Genomic DNA, 13,733 nt, shown 5'->3' with positions numbered 1-13,733 from the left:
GAACCCGAGCCCACGTCTGCAGATGGAAGCTATGAATAGTCATCCTAGAGACTTTCACTTTAGACACATTTCTCAGCAAGGGGAGGGGAGAGTGGATTGGGGGTGGGGGTGGGAGACAGATTTGCTTAGCTTAGCCCTCAGCCTGCACTGCCCTGTCTCAGGAAAACTGAATTCAAATTCACTTTGCGCTCAGGTCTCCAAAGGGCTTCTTTCTTCCCCAAAGAAAGGATTCCTTTGAAGCTTACTGAGCCTCAGTCCAGCTCCCATCTAGACCCCCCCACCCCATACCACCAGGTGCTCTTACTTGAAGCAATCTGGAACATCCAGGACTCAACAGCCAAGAGCCCTGAGCTAGCCCCAGCCTGGCTTGGAGGGGCTTAGACCTCTGTGGCTTGGGAAGAAAAAAAAGTGCATTCCTTGTTGATTTGGCAGCATAACCTAGCACTACCCTCTCCTAGCTGGGCAGTCTAGGAGGGCGGGACATTTTTGCTCTTTAGGTCTAAGAGAGCAACTTACTGACATTTCTTCTCGTCTTATTTAATTTTTGTGTTATTTAAAGCAGCTTTTCTTTAATGTCTTAGATTTAGGGGCTATTTCAGTAGGCCTAGACACAGAGGTGAAGACTCAGCCTGTGGGCACTAAAGCCAGTGGACATTTGTGGTCCCTGACATCTAAGTCTATACAGTACTGTATTTCAAAACCTGCTACCTCAGAGTGTCCGCTGAGTCAGGTGGGGCCAACCGAAGCCGAGAGGAAAAGAAAGGGCGGAAGAAGAGGGTGATTAATTAGACTGTGACTGACTTTTCTGCCTCCCAAACTGTTACATGACATTACAGCAAAAAAGATAATTTATTTTTCTTCCATATATTTAAAATAAGTTTATTATTAATCTATATTAGTGCAAAGTTATAATATATAGTGGGACAGCCAAGAACACCATTTGTAATGTAAATAAGGGGTTTTAGTTAATCAGTTATTTTATTGCCTGTGTGAAACAAGAAATAAAATAAACAAGTGAATGAAACCTCAGGAAAAAAGAACCCTTGCAAGGGGGGTGTGTGTGTGTGTGTATTTTATATGAGGACTTTCAATCTGAGGTTACCAGAGCCTCCAGGGCTTCACATGCTAGGAGGGAAACCTGGGAGATAGGAAGGGTGACCTGAAGAGGAGAGTCACTTCAGGAGGCCCTTGGAAACAACCCACCCCCAAAATGAAAAGGAAAAATGGAAAGGACCGCCCAAGCAAGGATGGAGGCATGGAGGAAGGAAGAGAAAAATCCAGGGGAAAAGTCCTCAGTGTAAGATCTTCGGCAGATCTTATCCAAGCAGGATATATTGCTTGTCTCTCTTTAAAAGAATAGCTTCCTTCACAACTTCATTCTTCATAAAAACAGTCCTCTCAATAACACAAACCTTGGCAACGGGCGATACAACTTTTCTCCTAATAAAGTCCTACTCATAAGATAACTACTTTATAACACATCTTTCAATAATATAACTCTCTAATAAAATGCTTTCCAATAACAGTCCTCCTGGTGGCACAAACTTTTAAATATCTAATAAATAAAGTGCTTGGAGTCAGGAATGCCTAGGTTCAAATGCCACCTCTGACGTTCACTAGCTGTGTGACCCTGGACAAGTCACTTCAACTTTCTCAAAATTGGCTTCCTCATGTGTAAAATAGAGATAATAACACCTGTACTACCTACATTGTAGGGTTGACACAAGATAATACACTTTGCCAGTGTTAAAGTGTGTAAATAATTAGCTATCATTATTATTATTTTCAACACTTCAATTCCAATGGCTCTGGGACCTCCTGGATGTTGGGTACTTTATCCAACAGCACAGATCCATGCCTTCTCATTCAGTGTGATTCTCGTCTATGTCCTTCGTTCCCCTACGTGGTAGAGATCTTCCTAGAGGTCACTGAAGCACTGACTTTTAGAATTGAAAAAGATCTCAACAATCCACCCTCTCTCCAGAAGGAATTACCACTTCAACTTCTGGAAGATCACTAGTGAGGGGAGGCCCGGTGAAGGCAACTAATCCATTGCACTTTGATTATTAGCAAATTTCCTGACATCAAGCTTGAATTTACCTCATTGCAGTTTCTACCCACCGTTCCTGGTCCCAGCCAAGCCTTAACCCAAACAATTGCTTCTATGGTGGCTCAGCTCTATCCCTTGAAGCACCTGGCCCAGACATGTCTAGAGATAATTTTATGCCAACAATTGGTCTGTCTCTAAACAGAAAACAAGTCCACATAGATCAAAGAAGCCATTCACAAACAGTATGGGAAGGTTACCAAACAAAACTCATTTGCTCATGGAGAAATTCTCCACAGAGAGCCACAAGGTTCATGGAATTCTCAGAGGATCTGGAAAAATCCCAATGACCAGGCCACTAATCTCACTAATCTTTCTCTTTTGTCTAATGCTAAGGAGAAGGAGAAGGAAAACATCCCTGTCACCAGGTCACAGGATTGGGCCAATCTCCCTTTCAGACCACATTAAATTATCTCCCTAATGATATTACAAATGGTCCAAGAGGGAAATAAGAATCCACTGGGATAGGGGCACAGCTAGGTGGCGCAGTGAGTAGAGCACCAGGCCTGGAGTCAGGAGGACCTGAGTTCAAATGTGACCTCAGACACTTGACATACTTACTAGCTGTGTGACCTTGAGCAGGTCACTTAACCCCAATTGCCCTGCCTTCCCTCCCTTCAAAAACAACAAAAAAAGAATACTAGGGAAGAAATGAGAAGAAACAGGAGCTACTTATTTTTTGCATAATTGGGGAAAAGAAGACAAACATGGAAGAGAGGCTGGAGGAGAAATATGAACCTCACTCATTTGAGCCAAGTAAAGTAGAGTCTAACTTATAGATGGAGTTTATTGTGGAAATCCATTAATTCAACAGTGAAAAAAGGCAGGAATCAGCTGAGAGGGGTTTAAGAGGGAATATAGGGTGAGGGAAGGAATAGTCACAAAGATAAAGGAAGATAAGGAGAAAAAGACCCAGTGATAACAATCTAGAATAGGTGAAGAGAGGAGGGGCGAAGAGTGAGATCAGACCACTGTAGTTACAGATTTCTATGGATCACATTCCTTTTCTCCCACCGCTGCCTTCTGTGTAAAAGGGGAGGCAAAGAGAGGAAAGAAGTGTAAGGTATGATAGAAGGAAATACACAATTTACAATCCTAACTGGGGCAGCTAGGTGGTGCAGTGAGTAGAGCACCGGCCCTGGAGTCAGGAGGACCTGAGTTCAAATCCAACACTTGACACACTTACTAGCTGTGTGACCTTGGGCAAGTAACTTAACCCCAATTGCCCTGCCTTCCCCCCTCCCAAAAACAAACAAAAAAATTAAAAAAAATTCTAACTGTGAATGTGAATGGCATGAACTAACCTATAAAACACAGGAAGGAAGTAAATCTAACAATATCTTGCTTTCAAGAAATATATTTGTAATGAAAATTTATATAGAGATAACTTTCTTTTCATTTCTTTCTCCAGCTCATTTTATAGATGAAGAACTGAGGCAAACAGGGCTAAGTGACTTGCCCAGGGTCATACAGCTAGGCCAGATTTGAACTCAAGAAGAAGAGTCTTCCTGCTGCCTTGTAGGCTTGGTGCTCTATCCCATGATGCTGCTAAGCTGCCAAAATGAGAAACTAGAAGAATTATTAGTCCTTCAGGGTAACTAAAAAAAAATCTGGAGTGGGTAGCATCGTGATTTCAGACAAAGCCAAAGTAAAAAAGAGCATTGAAAAGAGATAAGCAGGAAGAATACATTATGCTTAAAGGCACTATAGATTGATAACATATTAACATGTATGTTTAAATGGCATAGCATTTAAGGACTTAAATGAAAAAGTAAAACGAAGTTATAACAAATGAAGAACAATAAACGGGAAATATCAGAAACTTTTGTCCATTTTTCAAGCAAGTACTAATTTAGTGGATTAATGGATAAATATTTATAAAAATTTAGCCTCATAACAAAAAACACATCATTTATTTAAATCATAGAAAAGAAATTGAATGAGCCACAACTAAAGCTTCAAAGAAAAGAAATCCTAGGATCAGGGAAATTAAGAAATGAGTTCTATTAGATTGTGAACTCTTAGAGGGCAAGGACTTTTACATTTCTTTGTATCCACATGTGCATGGCACATAGTAGGTACTCAATAGATGCTTATTGACTGACTATCAAATGTTTAGAGAACTATTAACTGCAATTTTAGCTAAATTGTTAACAAAATTGAGAAATATGACATTTTCTCAGACTCCTTCTATGAGGTAAATATAGTCCTAACCAGGAAGAGTTAAAGCAGAGGAAGAAAACTGTAGAGTGATATTGATGAATGTTTGATGCAAAATATTAACAAAATCTTGGCAAAGATCCTACAGCACATACTAAAAAGATTTTACACTTTTATGCTATAGATTTGGATTGGTTCAACATTAGGGAAATTACAAAATTAATAGACCATATTAAACAATAAAATTACTTAATAATATCAATAGAAGCAAAAAAACCCCTTTTGACAAATAAAACACCTGTTTAGGTTAAAATCTCTAGAAAGCATAGGAATTAATGGATCTTTCTTCAATGTCATAAATACAATCTAAATAAAACCAAGAACTAGTATCTATAATGTAAAAAACAAGTTGGGAAGGGCAAACAGATGCAATTCCCTGAAATCAGAAAAAGAGGTGTCCCACTCCCCCAAGTGTCTGTATTCAAACAAGGAACAAGGAAGCAGTGACAGATTGATCACTATGGGGCCAATTTTTAGATAAGACATATGGGTTGCTTGAGATGTAGAATGTGAGAAAACTCCTTGCATCAATCTTCACAACTGACTGGGTTTCTGTTCACCATAACCTAGGTCCTTAGTTAAGGGTCTCTAATAGCAGGTAAAGGTGGTCCAGTTCTTAGCCACACAGGGCTAGGTTCAAACAATGCGATAAAGTTTTCTCGCAATTCCTAAAATTGAGTTAAATTTTCTCACAAGACAGAAATTGGACTAGACCCATAATTGAATAGAAAGGGAACTGAGATAGCTCCAGAATTAAGTCACAAGATAGAGTCTGTGTGGTTCACTCAATTCCCACAATTCCCTCAACCCCAAAGAAATCAAAGATAGACATGAAGAAGATGCATCAAGCTGGAGAAGGGGAAATGTGGGAAGAGGCAGATGCCTGAAGAAAGAGGCTAGTACTCGGGGGTTGAAGCTGTAGTTTGGACCAATCAGGAAGTGTCAGAACAAATATTGTTTTGTGGAAACCTTTCCCAAACCACTGAATAGAGACCCCAAGTGGTAGTTCTGTATCTCCTTTCTCTTCTAGGACTCTCTCACAGAAACCTGAAACCTTTCCCTCTGGGCACAGGAGTGCCTTTTTTTACCTTTCCGGGTTTAGATAGTTATTTTTGTCTTTATTAACAGCATTAATATTTGCTAGTCTGGGTGTAGTTATTGGAATTTCAGTTGAGAAGAGACAATTTGAGAGGGTAACACCCTCAGAGAGGGGAGAGGAGGGGAGAAGAGAAGGGAGGGAGAAGGAGAGAGGGAGAGACAGAGAGACAGAGAAAGAGAGAGAGAGAGAGAGATCTAAGAAAGAGCTCAGAATAACAACAAAAAAAAGATAGGGGAAATTACAAATTATTTGACACAACTTCCCAAAGCAGAGGAGTTTATACTAAGAAACCCAATTGGATGAGTCAGTCATAGGTTGGGGTTCAGACAATAGTGACTGAACAACCCTGCTCACCACATTTCCCCACCACTGCTACAAAAGAATGACATCATTAGGGCAAATCTCTGCTTTTGACAAGAGTTCCAATCTATGTCTGGAGAATTGAAGTCCTCTATGTCTCTGAGACAATCTGTAATCTATTGTTTCCTGAATTCATCTATTTTCTTTTTGTCCAGGTGATTGGTTTGACCTGATGACAAAATTTTTTTTGTTCTCCCTCCATGGATCTTAATGAAAATGTTTGCCATTATGCTTTGGCTCCTGGATTTCCCCATGAATCAATCTTCTAAGCATTCTGTAGGCACCAGAGACTCACTTAGGCTGGCCACCTGTTATCCTTCACTCTTAATATGTATTGGGTTCTTCTCATTCTCCAATCATGAATTTCTTAGATAAGAACTTTGACATTTTTTCCACACAAGTCATCCCCGGTAATATGCTACAGGTTATTTATACCCAAATTGCATCTCTCTGTTGCCCTTTGGGTCACCTGGAGTTTTGCTTCTTCAGAGGACTATAATGTTTGATACTTTGAAGATAAATTGCATCACTAAGAAATCTCGATGTCCAAAGTTCTGTGATTTGATTTAATTTGGCTTGGTCCAGGCTTAAGTTTTGGTCCAGGAACAGGCTGGAATTGTTTTTTAAAAAAATCACTAAAATTTCCCAAATGCAATCCAACCTATTCTCTTCCTCCTATTCAATCTTGGGCTGACATCATTATTCATTTGCAGGGTCTGTCCAAGACAGATAAATTGATGGATTAAGTTAATGGACTGCTCATTTAGGTGAATGTGATGGTCTGCACAATAACATTCTTTATTCATTTGTTTTTTCTTGAATAGATAATTAGGATGATCTTTGAGTTGTCATTAATTTTATTGAAGTCCAGAAGAATTCTAAGGGCTTCATGCAATCAACACAATATTATCTGTAAATAAGATAATCTAGAGGACAAACCAAATACAGGAAATCTCTTTTCTATTTGGACTGTCCCTATAATAGAAAAAAACTCACCTTTGATGAATATATATTTCCTATTTTATGTATAATACTCCTCTTAGGGTTCACACTGGTACTGGCAAATTAGGTCCCCATAGAGGGAGTGCTGCTAATGCAAGGTTCTAGAGATGCTCCTATGGATGGCTATTCTCCTAACATTAGCTATTGAAGCCCCAATTGGTGTGCTTCTCCTTAACAATCGCCTGTAGTTTGGGGTTTTTTTTTAGCAAAGGCATTTACTCAAATGACATAATCAGAATAGATACAAAGTGTTTTCCCCAACATTAGGCACACACTCTTCCACAAATACACATGGAGTCCACAGGAGGAAGAGTGAGCACAATAGTAAGGCACTGGGAGCACACACGGGCAAAGCAATTCAGAACTCTGGAAATGCTGGGCCTTTCCCTCTCTGGAGGGTCCTCACAATGTTCACTGAAGTAATGAATGAGCTACTCCATAGCTTAGCTGGGCTTTCTCCTGTGCTGCTTCCTCCCCAGGTTTGTCCGCTGCCAGGCTGGGGTTGTTCAGTTGCTGGATTTTCTCAGGCACAGCTTCTCTGCTGGGTGGGTTGACCTGCTAGACTCCTTGGGCTTGCTGTGTAATGAACCACTGCTCTCTTTTCCTCGTTCAACCACTGTCTTGACTGGATGGTGTGTTCTTTTCAACCAGAGTGCTACAAAGATCTCGGTAGGGTGACAGCCCTTAGTGCAGAATCAGCAGAAGTCTCTGTCCCCTAACTCCCTCAGAACCTCAGCCCCTTGACCCGGGAAGCCACTCCACCCTGTCTTGCCTTAGAGTGATTAGTTTCAAATGGTCTGTTCCACATTCTTTTGGGAATCTTATGTAGACAAGTGATTCTCATCTACCATTATACCAGAGGTATGACTTCATTCTGCCCCCTGGAGGTAAGTTCCTTGTCTCTCTGACCTCTTAATATACAACTGAATTATTCCAGCCTTAGAAACTTTTTCTTTGGCAGGGAGGGGCTGGGATGGAGAGATGTGTACCTTGCATCTGACCACTTTCCCTTGGTCTATATCTTTTAGCTCCTACAGACCTTTAGCTATTGCTGAAGTCTCTCTGAAGCATCCCTTCTTCCATATTTCTTGCTTGGTATTGATAAGGATCATTATAAGGGTTATCTCTGTGATCATATCTACCAGGGAACTGTATGATCTCAATACATGTGCAGCAGGATGGCCTTCAGTCACTAACCTGCTGCCAAGATTCCAGTCTCAGACCCTGGTGTGTGGTCTTGGGCCAAGTGACTTAACCTCTCTGGGCTCCAGGCCATTCTCTAAAACTAAATTGCAGAGAAGGTATGTTAGAAGGAGTTTTCTCTGTTGCAAGTTCCTACAACAATGAAATCATAGGTTCAACCAAAAAAAAAAAGAATAAAATATATGCCTAAGAGACACCTGCTGGACAAGAACTTTAAAGCATGTAAATGCTTTTGTGTAATCAACAATAAACACAATGACATAAAATGTCTTTCCACCTTTCAGTCAGTTGTTTAACTAAAATTTCTCCCCTCAGGATTCTAGGGAGCAAGCCAGTGGGGCTGGGATTTTTAGTAATGTCACTCATGAGGCCCCATCCAAGATGATCCCAAAACTGATCAGCCGGTTAGCATCTATTAGCTCTTACAAGAGAGTCTGTATCAAGAAGATAATGATGACAGAAATGATGAAACATCCCCCAAACTGGAGGCACATTTTCCCCTCTACATATGCAAACGTGCATGCACATACACATATACACACACATACATGTTCACATATACACACATGCACACAACATATACATACACTCACACATTCACATACATACACACTTGCACACATTCATACATACATTCACATAAACACACGTACACATATACTCCCACATACACATTCACATACATATACATATATACTCACACACTCACATATACACACGTACTCACACATTCACACGCATACACTCATATACATGCATATGCACACACACTCATATATACACATATTCACACATATACACATATATACACACATACATTGCTCACATATACACACACATATACTCCCACATACACACACATTTGCATACATACACTCATATATACATACATATGCACACACATTCATATACACATATTCACATATATTCATGCATATTCACAGATATACACTCACATACACACACTCACACATTCACATACATACACTCACATAAACACACACATATACACAGATTTACATACATATACATGCTCACATATACACACATACACACATATACACATTCACATAGACACACACAATATACACATATACTCACACATTCGTGTATACACACTCGCATATATGCACATTCACATAGATACACTCACATATACATACTCATGCATTCACATATATACATAAATTGTATATACACACACACACTCTCACACATACACTCACATATACACACACTCACATTCACATACACACACATATACACACACTCACATATACACACACTCACATTCACATACACACACATTTACATACATTCACATACACACACTCATATACATACTTACATATACACATACACACATTCACGTACACACACATACATTTACGTACACACACATACACATTCACATGCATACACTCACATAAACACACACTCACACATACATGCTCATACATATTCATATACACACACATATATACATGTACGTATACGTTCACACACACTCACATACGCAGTCTCTGAGGAGGGTGGGATTAAAACAGAAAGACAGTAGAGGCCCACATGGTGTAGAACTTGAAGAGCCATAGGGACCCTTGAGACTCCCAGACCTAGGAATCCTTTTTTCCTTTCTTGGAACATATACTAAGTTTGCTTTGATGTAGTGTTGGCAATGCATGAGTTACTCCCTTGGTCAACCAAGCTGACTCTTTGCGGGCCACAGTGTTTCAGCCAACAGCTCGTGCTGCTGCCAAGATAGATCAAGAAATTCCCTGTGGTATTATGGTGGGTCCTCACTGGTCTTGGGGCTGATAGTTGGCTATAGCTGCTAGTTGAACCTCTGGTGACTCGGTGATCCTTTAGTCTCATTGGGCCCATGCGCACCACTCATATGTCAGAATACTTAACCATCTAAGATCAGGAAAGAATAGACGCAAAAGAAATAGAGGCACCATGTATGCAAAGGTAAGGCAATTCACAGCATTTCTTGCCTTTGTCACTTCCACGAAGGAAGAACCCAAAGAGATGTCGGAGGAGCAGATTGATAGACAAGTGGGCATACATATGCAAATTCAGCTCTGGCTCAGCACCCCCTCAGCTTCAAGATCCTTCAGCTCCACAGGCATCCAGGAGACCCCTCATCACCATATAACAGCAGCCCTTCAGTCACTCCTGGCTAGGAGCAGGCTCATGAAGCCTCTGTCTGTGGTCAGATTGGAAGCAGGCCAGTAAATAGCTGAGCATGCTTTATAGAACCCACCAGGAAGGACAAATGCAAGCATGCCTTAAAGATAGGGCCCTCCTTGGCCAGCCACTTCATTATATTTGTATTCATTCATTCATTCATTTATTCATTCATTCATTTATTTTGTTTAAGATTGCTTTAGTGGTTTGACTAGTTAAAAAATTACAGTACTGTTAACTTGTTGAGTAAGCTAAGACAATTATTTGTGTAGAGTATTTTATGAAAAGAGGGGTTGTGACAATTTTAAAAAAGTTGGTGCTGCTACATTTTGTTGTTGTTGTCCATTTATTCAGTCATGTCCTACTTTTTATGATCCCATGGATGATGCAGCCAGGCCCTAAAGTTTGTAAAATCACTGATTTTTAGATCCTTCTGCAATAAGAAACTGGATATGTATCTAGAGCATAGATACAATAAATGTTTAATTTGAAGATTTCTGATAAATGGTTGCTTTTGATAAATTAAGTTTTGTCTATTGATGCATCAAACTACTTTTAGTGATTGTGTCATTTCAGTTGCGTCCAACTATCTGTAGCCCTATTTGGGAGTTTTCTTGGCGAAGATATTGGAGTGGTTTGCCATACATCAGGCATCTACTATCTGTGCCTGAAAAGTTTGACAATGCTAAGTCAGCAAAGATTTATGAAGCCTCTATTGTGTGCCTTCTACTGCACTATGTTGGCAGGAATTTTAAAAAGGGGACGATATGGACTTTACAGTTTAGTTGGGGGAAAATAATTATGGACATGAGAGGAGGTATGACATAATGGATAGAGAACCAAACTTGAAGTCAGAGAAGACCTGGATTCAAGTCCTGCTTCTGACATATACTGACTGTGTAACCCTGGACAAGCTACTTAACCTCTTAGTGTAGTTAATAAAAGAACAATGCTAACATTGTAAAAGGAAGTATCTCGTGGAATGCCATAGGGATCTGTCCTTGGTCATATGCTGTTCAACATTTGAATGTAATAAAACCTTTTTTTTGGCAATTCTTTACAATTATAAGGTGCAGAGAAGGTGCCAAATTGTGTTAGTAGAGAGTATTTCCCTACCTGGAAGTTCCCTTCACCAATGAAATCAGAAGACTGGTCCTACTCCCTATATATGAAAGAAACAAAATAAAACAAGATAATATATGTTCAATTAAGCACTATGCTATGTGGTATAAATTGTAAGCTAAGAATGAAGTGTAAAAAAAGATCACATGGGCTGGTTCATTCCTATCTTGGAGGAGTGGTTAACAGCTTGAATCAAAATGATGCCTGCCCTCCCCACCAAAGCACACATTCTCATTTACTAGGGATATAACATGCAGCATAGTAGGACATCACATCACTATTATTCTAGACGTCAATTTCGTCATCTGTAAAAAGAGGAGATTGGCTTAGATTATCTCTAAGTTCTCTTTCCAGTTCTAAATCTCTAAGCATCAGGCTTTTACTTGATGACCTGAGAAACAGTGAATCCACCAGCTCCTACGGGAGTCCATTTGCGTTTTGGACAGCTCTAACTGTTAGGTATACTGTTGACTAACATTGGGTCCACTATTCACTAAACTGCTAGATCTTTTCCACATAAAACTGTTGTCTTATCAATGCTCTCTCATCCCATAATTGTGAAATTAGACTATTTGTGCCTGATCTGTGGTAGAACATTCTGAGTTCGTATTGGTCTGATCAGCCACTGTCAGACGCTTTGTAACTTGACTAACACTTTGGTCCTCTTTGAGAACGAAGGACAACAACCAACACCAACCAATTAATTTTAATTTTTATTAATGCCTTTTTATTAGGCTCACAATTTTATTATATTTCATATAATTGCAAGAAGAATTCCCAGACTGGCATAATATTCTCATGCATTTCTTTTTTAATTTGTCTGTCCTACTACCCTTCCCCCGGCAAATTAAGAACAAAAAATAAAAGGAAAGAAAAAGAAAGCCCTCAAAACAGAGCTGTAGTTTGGCAAAACAAATTCTACTCTTGCCATTTCTGAAAATGTATGTGTCTTTCTGTGTTTTAAGTTTATCTTTTGTCAAGAGGTAAGTGACATGTTTCTTCATTCTTTTGAATTCACAGTAAATCATTGCATTGACTAGAGTTCTAATGTCTTTCAAAATTGTTTTGTTTGTAATGTTATCATTGTAATCTCATTCTGCTCACTTCTCTCTGCATTAGTGCACAGAGGTCTTCCCTCTGAAGCTATCCACTTCATAATTCTTATGGTGCATATATTATATACCACAATTTATTTAACCATTTCTCAACAAGAGAACACTCCCTTAGTTTCTTATTATTAATGCTTTTTGTCTTTAACACTACAGTTATTTCCTGATATGTGGCACCTCTCCAATTCAACTCTCTTCCTTAACAAAGAAAAGCAATTAAAACTAATGGACACAGAAAAACTGATAGAATAAGCAACATTCAGCACCCACATACACCTCACATTTCTACTAACAGGAGATATATGTTGTCATCTGTTTCTGGATCAAGATTGGTCATTACAATCACTTAGAGTTTGGCTGCCTTTTAGCACTGTTTTAATTTACAATATTGTATTCATTAAGTATATTGTTCACTGCATCATCAAAGTCTTCCCATGTTCCTCTGAATTTCTCACAATCTTTGTTTCTTATTGTACGTTAGTATTTTATTACATTCAAATGTTGAACAGCATACGACCAAGGACAGATCCCTAGAGCATTACACAAGATACTTACTTTTACAATGTTGGCATTGTTCTTTTGTTAACTACAGTTCAGTCATTCACCCAGTTCTGAATCTAACTTTACTATTGCAACTGGGGGTGATGGCTGAGAAGAACTGACATCCCCCCACCTCAATTAAGGTGATCGCAAAAGACTCAAACATCTCCATTGAATTAATCATTCATTCAACACAGTAAAGCATTAAAAGGTTTTCTTACAACTTAATTTTTTTAATTTAATATTTTATTTCCCCCCAAATACATGTAAAAACAATTTTAACAACCTTTTTTTTCCAAATTTTGAGTTCCAAGCACATACATGTGTAGTCATGCAAAATCCATTTCCATGTAAGTCATGCTGTGAAAGAAAACACAGTTTGAAAAAAAAGAAAAAGAAAAAAGTATTTGGCGTGCATTCAGATTCCATCAGTTCTTTCTCTGGAGATGGACAGCAGCTTTTATCATAAGTTCTTCAGAATTGTTTTGGATTATTGTCCTACAACTTTAAACAGCAATAAGATGGGGTTTTTTTAATCCTCTTCCTATATCATAATAAAGACTAAATTAACGAAGACAATGTTCCTATTCAGGACCACAGAGACACATCTAGTTTAGAAAGATGCAGAAGTTCAGTCCTCCAAGGAAGAAGGAAGGAAGCAGCCTAGCAATATAATGATCCATTGTGGGGAGCCAGCTATATCCGGTTTAGGCTTCTTAGATCTCTGCAAGGTAGGGTCAATTGAGAATGGGTCTATGCAGCAAGGCCAGTTTTAGGATAAGAA

Source organism: Trichosurus vulpecula, chromosome 3 (assembly GCF_011100635.1).
Source record: "Trichosurus vulpecula isolate mTriVul1 chromosome 3, mTriVul1.pri, whole genome shotgun sequence".
NCBI classification, from domain to species: domain Eukaryota; kingdom Metazoa; phylum Chordata; class Mammalia; order Diprotodontia; family Phalangeridae; genus Trichosurus; species Trichosurus vulpecula.
This window is presented reverse-complemented; position numbering follows the sequence as displayed.